Source organism: Salvelinus fontinalis, unplaced genomic scaffold, assembly GCF_029448725.1.
Source record: "Salvelinus fontinalis isolate EN_2023a unplaced genomic scaffold, ASM2944872v1 scaffold_1783, whole genome shotgun sequence".
Taxonomy (NCBI): domain Eukaryota; kingdom Metazoa; phylum Chordata; class Actinopteri; order Salmoniformes; family Salmonidae; genus Salvelinus; species Salvelinus fontinalis.
This window is the reverse complement of record NW_026601992.1, coordinates 1-9,483: the sequence shown is the minus strand read 5'-3', so window position 1 is coordinate 9,483 and position 9,483 is coordinate 1. Positions and strand designations below refer to the sequence as shown.

At 41.2% G+C, this 9,483-nt stretch overlaps 1 non-coding gene across 1 annotated transcript; it reads right to left on the bottom strand.

Moving 5' to 3' along the window:
* Window positions 1-6,180: 6,180 nt before the first annotated feature.
* LOC129849952 (U7 small nuclear RNA) lies at window positions 6,181-6,235 on the bottom strand. The gene has a single exon (XR_008758707.1). It is a non-coding gene; the product is annotated as a U7 small nuclear RNA (small nuclear RNA).
* Between the last annotated feature and the right edge of the window lie 3,248 nt (window positions 6,236-9,483).

The window sequence follows — 9,483 nt, the reverse complement described above, 5'->3', positions numbered from 1 at the left end:
CTACTACTGTTCATAGTGATAACACCTCTACTACTGTTCATAGTGATAACACCTCTACTACTGTTCATAGTGATAACACCTCTACTACTGTCCAGAGTGATAACACATCTACTACTGTCCAGAGTGATAACACCTCTAATACTGTAAATAGTGATAACATCTCTAATACTGTAAATAGTGATAAAATCTATAATACTGTAAATAGTAATAACACGTCTACTACTGTCCAGAGTAATAACACCTCTACTACTGTCCAGAGTGATAACACCTCTACTACTGTAAATAGTGATAACACCTCTACTACTGTCCAGAGTAATAACACCTCTACTACTGTCCAGAGTGATAACACCTCTACTACTGTAAATAGTGATAACACCTCTACTACTGTCCAGAGTGATAACACCTCTACTAATGTCCAGAGTGATAACACCTCTACTACTGTTCAGAGTGATAACACCTCTAATACAGTAAATAGTGATAACATCTCTAATACAGTAAATAGTGATAACACCTCTACTACTGTAAATAGTGATAACACCTCTACTACTGTCCAGAGTGATAACACCTCTAATACAGTAAATAGTGATAACACCTCTACTACTGTCCAGAGTAATAGCACCTCTAATACAGTAAATAGTGATAACACCTCTACTACTATCCAGAGTGATAACACCTCTAATACAGTAAATAGTGATAACACCTCTACTACTGTCCAGAGTGATAACACCTCTAATACAGTAAATAGTGATAACACCTCTAATACAGTAAATAGTGATAACACCTCTAATACTGTCCAGAGTAATAGCACCTCTAATACCGTAAATAGTGATCCCACATCTAATACCGTAAATAGTGATAACACCCCTGACTACTGTATAGTGATAACACCTCTAATACAGTAAATAGTGATAACACCTCTACTACTGTCCAGAGTAATAGCACCTCTAATACAGTAAATAGTGATAACACCTCTACTACTGTCCAGAGTGATAACACCTCTAATACTGTAAATAGTGATAACACCTCTACTACTGTCCAGAGTAATAGCACCTCTAATACCGTAAATAGTGATCCCACATCTAATACCGTAAATAGTGATAACACCTCTACTACTGTCCAGAGTAATAGCACCTCTAATACAGTAAATAGTGATAACACCTCTACTACTGTCCAGAGTAATAGCACCTCTAATACCGTAAATAGTGATCCCACATCTAATACCGTAAATAGTGATAACACCCCTGACTACTGTATAGTGATAACACCTCTAATACTGTATAGTGATAACACCTCTACTACTGTAAATAGTGATAACACCTCTACTACTGTAAATAGTGATAACACCTCTAATACTGTATAGTGATAACACCTCTACTACTGTTCAGAGTGATAACACGTCTACTACTGTCCATAGTAATAACACCTCTACTACTGTCCATAGTAATAACACCTCTACTACTGTAAATAGTGATAACACCTCTACTACTGTATAGTAATAACACCTCTACTACTGTCCAGAGGAATAACACCTCTACTACTGTCCATAGTAATAACACCTCTACTACTGTAAATAGTGATAACACCTCTACTACTGTTCAGAGTGATAACACCTCTACTACTGTCCATAGTAATAACACCTCTACTACTGTCCATAGTAATAACACCTCTACTACTGTAAATAGTGATAACACCTCTACTACTGTTCAGAGTGATAACACGTCTACTACTGTCCAGCGTGATAACACCTCTACTACTGTCCAGAGTAATAACACCTCTACTACTGTCCATAGTAATAACACCTCTACTACTGTCCATAGTAATAACACCTCTACTACTGTTCAGAGTGATAACACGTCTACTACTGTCCAGAGTAATAACACCTCTACTACTGTCCAGAGTGATAACACCTCTACTACTGTCCATAGTAATAACACCTCTACTACTGTTCAGAGTGATAACACGTCTACTACTGTCCATAGTAATAACACCTCTACTACTGTTCAGAGTGATAACACGTCTACTACTGTCCAGCGTGATAACACCTCTACTACTGTCCAGAGTGATAACACCTCTACTACTGTCCATAGTAATAACACCTCTACTACTGTCCAGAGTGATAACACCTCTACTACTGTCCAGCGTGATAACACCTCTACTACTGTCCAGAGTGATAACACCTCTACTACTGTCCATAGTAATAACACCTCTACTACTGTAAATAGTGATAACACCTCTACTACTGTCCAGAGTGATAACACCTCTACTACTGTCCATAGTAATAACACCTCTACTACTGTTCAGAGTGATAACACCTCTACTACTGTCCATAGTAATAACACCTCTACTACTGTTCAGAGTGATAACACCTCTACTACTGTCCAGCGTGATAACACATCTACTACTGTCCAGAGTAATAACACCTCTACTACTGTAAATAGTGATAACACCTCTACTACTGTTCAGAGTGATAACACGTCTACTACTGTCCAGCGTGATAACACCTCTACTACTGTCCAGAGTGATAACACCTCTACTACTGTCCATAGTAATAACACCTCTACTACTGTAAATAGTGATAACACCTCTACTACTGTTCAGAGTGATAACACGTCTACTACTGTCCAGAGTGATAACACCTCTACTACTGTTCATAGTGATAACACCTCTACTACTGTTCTTAGTGATAACACCTCTACTACTGTCCAGAGTAATAACACCTGTACTACTGTCCAGAGTGATAACGCCTCTAATACTGTAGAGTGATAATGCCTCTACTACTGTAGAGTGATAACACCTCTAATACTGTAGAGTGATAATGCCTCTACTACTGTAGAGTGATAACACCTCTACTACTGTCCAGAGTGATAACACCTCTACTACTGTCCAGAGTGATAACACCTCTACTGCTGTCCAGAGTGATACCACCTCTACTACTGTCCAGAGTGATAACACCTCTACTACTGTCCAGAGTGATAACACCTCTACTACTGTACAGTACTGTATGACAGCCAAGTTGGGAAGGGCAGTGAGCTGGAGATGGCAGCTCAGTGTTAAAACCCCAGCTGTCTGAGAAAAGTCATGGTGCTCCAGGATCTCTCACTCATCATCATTCTGTTGCAGGGCCCTAGACTGCACTGCACCGCAACTCATCGGACCTGTAGCCAGAGTCACAAGCAGTCTCATGCCTCGGGAAATCCCCATCTCCAACACCACCAAAAACAGAGGGAAAGTACAGTGAGACCTGCGGTCCAAAGGTCAGAGCGAGAGGTTAGGTCATCGTCGCGACAGGCCCTTGGGTTTGAGGAGAGGAGACACTAAGGGTAAGAGGAGCATGCTTTTTCTGTTTGTCAGGTCAAGAGGTTAGCAGGTCATGGAGGAAGGAAATGAACGTGCGTAATTGTTCAATAAAAAAAGAGACAGACAGTCAGACAGACAGACAGACAGAGATATTCTATGTCTGAAGGGTGTTATGTAGAGTATAGATTCTTCTCTGTACTAGTGCCTTTTCTCCTCACACCTTCAGCATGATGTTGATGGCAACAATATCTATGCAAGTGTCACAGTTTTGCTTCCGTCCCTCTCCTTGCCCCAACCTGGGTTTGAATCATGGACCCTCTGCACACATCGACAACAGTCACCCTCGAAGCATCGTTACCTATCGCTCCACAAAAGCTGCGGTTCTTGCAAAGCAAGGGGAACAACTACTTCAAGGTCTCAGAGTGAGTGACATCACTGATTGAAATGCCCCACAGTGCGCCCGGCTAACTAGCCAGTCATTTCACACCGGTTAAACAAGTGTAACATAATCTTTCCATAATAGAACAACTTGGGAGGTTATTTCAGCAGGCAGAATAAACATCTTCTCTCCATAAGTCAATGCTTTGATCTCAGCGCTCAGCGCGGCTGAAAGAACAGTAAAGACGACCGTGAGGGAAGCGTACATACATTCACACCTTATGTTTATTATTGCACCGATCACTTGGCAGCGTTGTACAAATCTCCTGAGACGTGGTCCATGTTTAAAGGAGTACTGCGGCCCAGCGGAGTGCGGTGGTGGGTCCACACACACACGCAGAAACACACACATGCAGAAACACACACACATATAGTCACGTCCTAGGTTCCTGTCTCTAATCATCTCCCATTTAGCAGCATGTGCTCTCTGTGTGGAACAACTCACTCTGAGGGGAAACGTGACTCTGTCTTCCTTACTCAGCGACGGGCCGGCGGAGAGAGGCAGGAGGGAAGGAGGGGATTGAGGGAAGGATGGGAAAGGAAAATAGAGGAAAGGAGGAATGTACACACATCCAGGGTGTGGAGGGCGTTTGAGTTTGGCCTTCTATGGAAGCGCGCGCGCGCGCGTGTGTGTGTGTGTGTGTGTGTGTGTGTGTGTGTGTGTGTGTGTGTGTGTGTGTGTGTGTGTGTGTGTGTGTGTGTGTGTGTGTGTGTGTGTGTGTGTGTGTGTGTGTGAGCTTATTGGCCGCAAATTGTTTTTTTTAAAACAAATCCTAACAAATTCTCAATTCTCCAGAATAACAACTTGCCATAACACAAGGTACAATGCTGTTTTCTCATGATGTCTTCACTGCGTCTGTCAAGTATTGGACTGATTTCTGCCCACTAGTGGTGAAAGTAGGATGCTAGTTAAAGGGTGAGGTATAGGTATCAGGGGTGTCTTCTCCACTACTGTAGATGTGTGGAGAGTGAAATGATTGGGCGTAGCGCCCTCTTGTGGTCAAAAAAATTACATCAAATCAAATTTGATTCGTGACATTCATCGTAAACAACAGGTGCAGACAAGCAGTGAAATGCTTACTTACGGGTCATTTTCAAACAATGCAGAGTTAATGTTAAAGATAACAATTTCAATAAAACATTGAAATAGTGACACAAGGAATAAATACACACAACCAAACATATTAGACACACACACACACGCATGCACACACACACAGTTGAACTTTCCATCATCATTGTGTAGAAAGAGCAGAAAGTGAGAGAAGGACATGTCAGACAACTTGTGTTTATGAGATGGTGCTGCAACCCAGAACCAGAGTGTTTTACTTTATTCTGACAGAAAAGACAAGTGAAAGACACAGTGCAGATAAAAACAAGTTAAGAGGTGTGCAGGTGAGTGACCATAGAGGTTACATATACAACAGCTAACTGGACCCTGAATTTCACGTGATCACATGTGATCTTATGTTGAATTTGATGTGAAATCATGTTTTTTTTCTGTGAGGGTAATCCACACTGTTTTGTATTTTTTGCTGTGGAGATCAGTTTTTCTATTTACACAGCACAGTGTAATTACAGTGGATAGGAGGTCGTTCATGGAATGAAAGGAATGGGCGTAGCTCCACTCATGTTGTTGCTCTGAGAATGAACAGAGTGAATATTACAGGCCATTCTTCCTCACAGTCTCTGGTCTGGTCTACACTGACATGTGGCACAGCTGCTTGATGCTTCCCCCATGTGCTTATTGTAATTGTATTATTTTAACATTGGTGGTTGGAATAATAGAGGCATTATTCCCATGATTTCTCATGTGTTATTCATCAACCTAATGACTGCTATTCTGGCGGGGAGAATCCATCCAGCGCAGCTTTCCAAAACCAATTCCAAACTCTAACAAAATGGCTGATGTTGCTATTAAAACACTAAACCAAAATTAGCAGAGGGAAATAGAATAATTTAATAAATAGTCACCAGCCTACAGCACGTCCCCCCACAATGCAACAGGTTATGGATGTGGTGAGTTACTGTACACTATAGGCCTACAAATGTTATCCATTAATACAGTCTGGCAGCCTTTATGGTCTATAGAGGGATAATATCAACCATATTCATGTGTCTACAAATCCACTACTTACAGTATACACAAAGAATTTGCAGCTGAAATTGGAATGTCTGCTGACTGAGCCAATGTTAGCCGACACAACGCTGACATTGCATTGACAGTAAGCGGGTGGACTGTGTAACACTGGCGGCAGCCATCTTGTGGCTCCAACACTGGCGGCAGCCAATTTGTGTGGCTCCAACAGCCTACCCACATGAAAAACGACTGTAGTGTATACCATGGTAGTAATACTGTTGTATTCACTGTAGTGTTTTTGTGGACTGAAGTATAGTGTAGTATTTACTATAGTGTTTTAGTTGCATTATCTTTGAGATAGAAGTGGAGGTTTTCTCCTTGAGGAAACCTACTGGAGAAATACTAAAAGAGCAAATTTTCCATAACATGTAGGTAGAAAGGTTGGACTGGGGTCTGAGCAGGTAGTTCAGAGCTTCTGCTCTTTTCAATAACCATTCGGAACACAATATAATTATGGTCTATACTTGGCATGTAGGTTTCTCACTTATGGCTGGCACAAATTGGGATATGGGGGTGGGGAATGGGCAGGGTATATGCAAATTAAATACTGTGGGATCTACTATTGTTTTTATATATGTGTTTTTGCTGACATATCTATATTATTTACTACAGTATTTTTTTGCAGATAACACTAGTATTTACTATAGTATACTACAAAATTATATACTAAGTAATACACATGATCGAAGAATACTGCAGTGTGTAGTATAGTATTCTACAGCATACTACAGTTTTCTGCAGAAATCTATAATAAGTAGTGTAGTATTCTATAGTAAACTGTAGTATTTTTTTATGTGGGTAGCGCCCTTCAGTCTAGTGACATGGCAATGTGTTGTTGAATTCCCAGACGTCATGGTAACAGCACAAAGGTCTGGATGTATGTTATGGTGCTTTCACAGCTTGGTAGTTGGCAGTGTTAAGGAACAGTGTGGAGTGATTTGGTGTTTATCTGCTTTCCTTATTTCGCACTGGCTCATGGGATTAATCAATTCCATCAACAAGTTGTTCCTGGTATGCTCCTACAGTGGTTGTGAATGAGAAATTATGCTTAATTCTACCAGTAAACATTTAAAGATGTTTGATCAACAGGACTGGTGACATTAGTGAAATTTGGAAAACCCTGAAAGTCAAAGTGTTCCGTAGCTTTGACTAGGTCCAATGTGCCGACCTTGTCACGGTTTTCTTCCTGGGATGAAGGAGAGGACCAAAATGTAGCGCGGCTAGTGTTCAACATGTTTAATTAGACGAATAAACGGTAACACTAATACAAAGAGCAAAATAACAAATGTGAAAACCGAGACAGCCCTATCTGGTGCAGACAAAACACAGAGACAGGAAACAATCACCCACAAAATCCCAACACAAAACAAGCCTCCTATATATGATTCTCAATCAGGGACAACGATTGACAGCTGCCTCTGATTGAGAACCATATTAGGCTGGACACAGAAACAGACAAACTAGACACACAACATAGAATTCCCACCCAGCTAGTCCTGACCAACACTAAACAAGCAAAACACATAAGAACTCTGGTCAGGACGCTACAGACCTCCTGTTTCTAAGCGGTCTGTCACAACCAAGACTTGATAAAGTCAGCATTTAAGCTTTTTTAGGGCAATTCATTTTGGCTGAGCATAAAACAAAATGTTATCCTGTACCCCTGCTTCCTGCTTGTTTTCTGAGACATAATACATCTGGCATGTGGGCTATAAATGGATTCACTGCTGTTCTCTCCTGTTCACAGCCTGGCCAGACTGATTCTTATGAAAGCATGGAGAATCACAACCTTGACTTGGACAGAGTGAGGTCATTTTATCCAGTGTTGAGCGAGAACAAATGGTTACTGCGTAGACAAACTGTGCATTAAATGGTTAGTGAAAGCAGAGATATTTTTGTCAAGTCAAACCATAAATGACTTGATTCAGGTGGTATGGTAGTCTGTGGTCCATGTTGATGTCTACAAGAACCACACGTGCCAATTGTCCATTTAGTTATTGCTTTTCCTTTGGTCTGAGGAGGTCACTTAAATGCCATGTCAGTGTTGTACTGCATGTACTTAGCATATACTGACAACCCACTGTGCACAGACGTCAGTTCAAAAGTCTAGTTTTGATTTCCATTTGGTTGAGTTGTCAATTAACGTGAATTCAGCGTGAAATCCACAAACAATGTCACCATGCCATTGGATTTAGGTACAAAAAGATAAGACAAAACTCTCTTACACTGATGAGCAAATACAATCAGTTTTCCACGTTGCTTCAACGTCATCACATTATTTATTTTGTTGAAATGATGTGGGAATTCCCAGTGGGAATAGATATGCTGTGAAGACTTTGTCATGTTTAGACTCTGCTGTGTTGCATCTAACTCCTCACCTTTCACAGTTGTTTTGCCTAGGTGTCTGGAATAAGACTAATCATAATGTATGAACAGCCCAGGGGGCTGGTGGAGAACGGGCTCGTGGTAATGCCTGGAGCGGATCAGTGGAATGGTACTGTATCAAACACATGGGTTCCATCTGTTTGATGTCGTTCCATTGGCACCGTTCCAGGCATTATTAGGAGCCGTCCTCCCCTCAGCAGCCTCCACTGATCAACAGTAATCTTTCAGCTAGCTCAGTGTCCCTCCAAATGTACTCTAACACCTTGTTTGAACCAAATGTTCCCTTTAAAACCCAAACAAGCATACTGCAGTGTTAAAACTAATCTTTTGGTATTTCTTTCATTAGTCTGTGGTTGATATTATCCCAAAATGTTTTGCGTGTCAACAATCAAGTTATCAAGATATATAACTTTCAAAATACAGAAATACAGTCGTATGATGAATCACCTCTTCCCCCGTTTCACTGGGGTAAGCCCACTGGATCAGTAACAATTGTACTGTGTGAAGCTTCGAAGTAATGCGTTGGATTATTTTCAGTTTGAAGTTTTGCACATTCGCTTCTCAATGATGCAAAACACATCTCTTCATTAGAGCAGGAACTGACATCCACAACAACAAGGAGATCGCTCTCTTTTCCTACCCGCCCAGTAACTCAAAACCCCACCTCTTTTCCTACCCGCCCAGTAACTCAAAACCCCACCTCTTTTCCTACCCGCCCAGTAACTCAAAACCCCACCTCTTTTCCTACCCGCCCAGTAACTCAAAACCCCACCTCTTTTCCTACCCGCCCAGTAACTCAAAACCCCACCTCTGAATAAGAGTGTTATGGTTTCAGAGCCAAAAATGTCTGCCCTTGAGGAGTGGCCTGGCTGTCCATGCTGGGAGTATCAAATTCAAATCCATGTGATTTAGCTTGTCAGAACTATTTATGATCTGTTCCACAAAAAGATGTCTTTTAAAATGTTTCAGAGTACAGTATGATCAGAATATTTTGGAGTCCCTCGCTGTGTATGGTCATATGGTTATAGTGCGCATCCTGAGGCCTCGCTACAAAATGTTAAATAGCACACTTATCTTAGGTCTCATGATTCCGAGAAACTTCGGCGAGGGGTTATTGTACTGCCCTACATTTTCTCTAATATATCTGTCAGAATACCTCTGCTTAACTCTTTCTATGGTCTTGAAACTCTCATCTGCTGAACTCATTCTATGGTCTTGAAAAT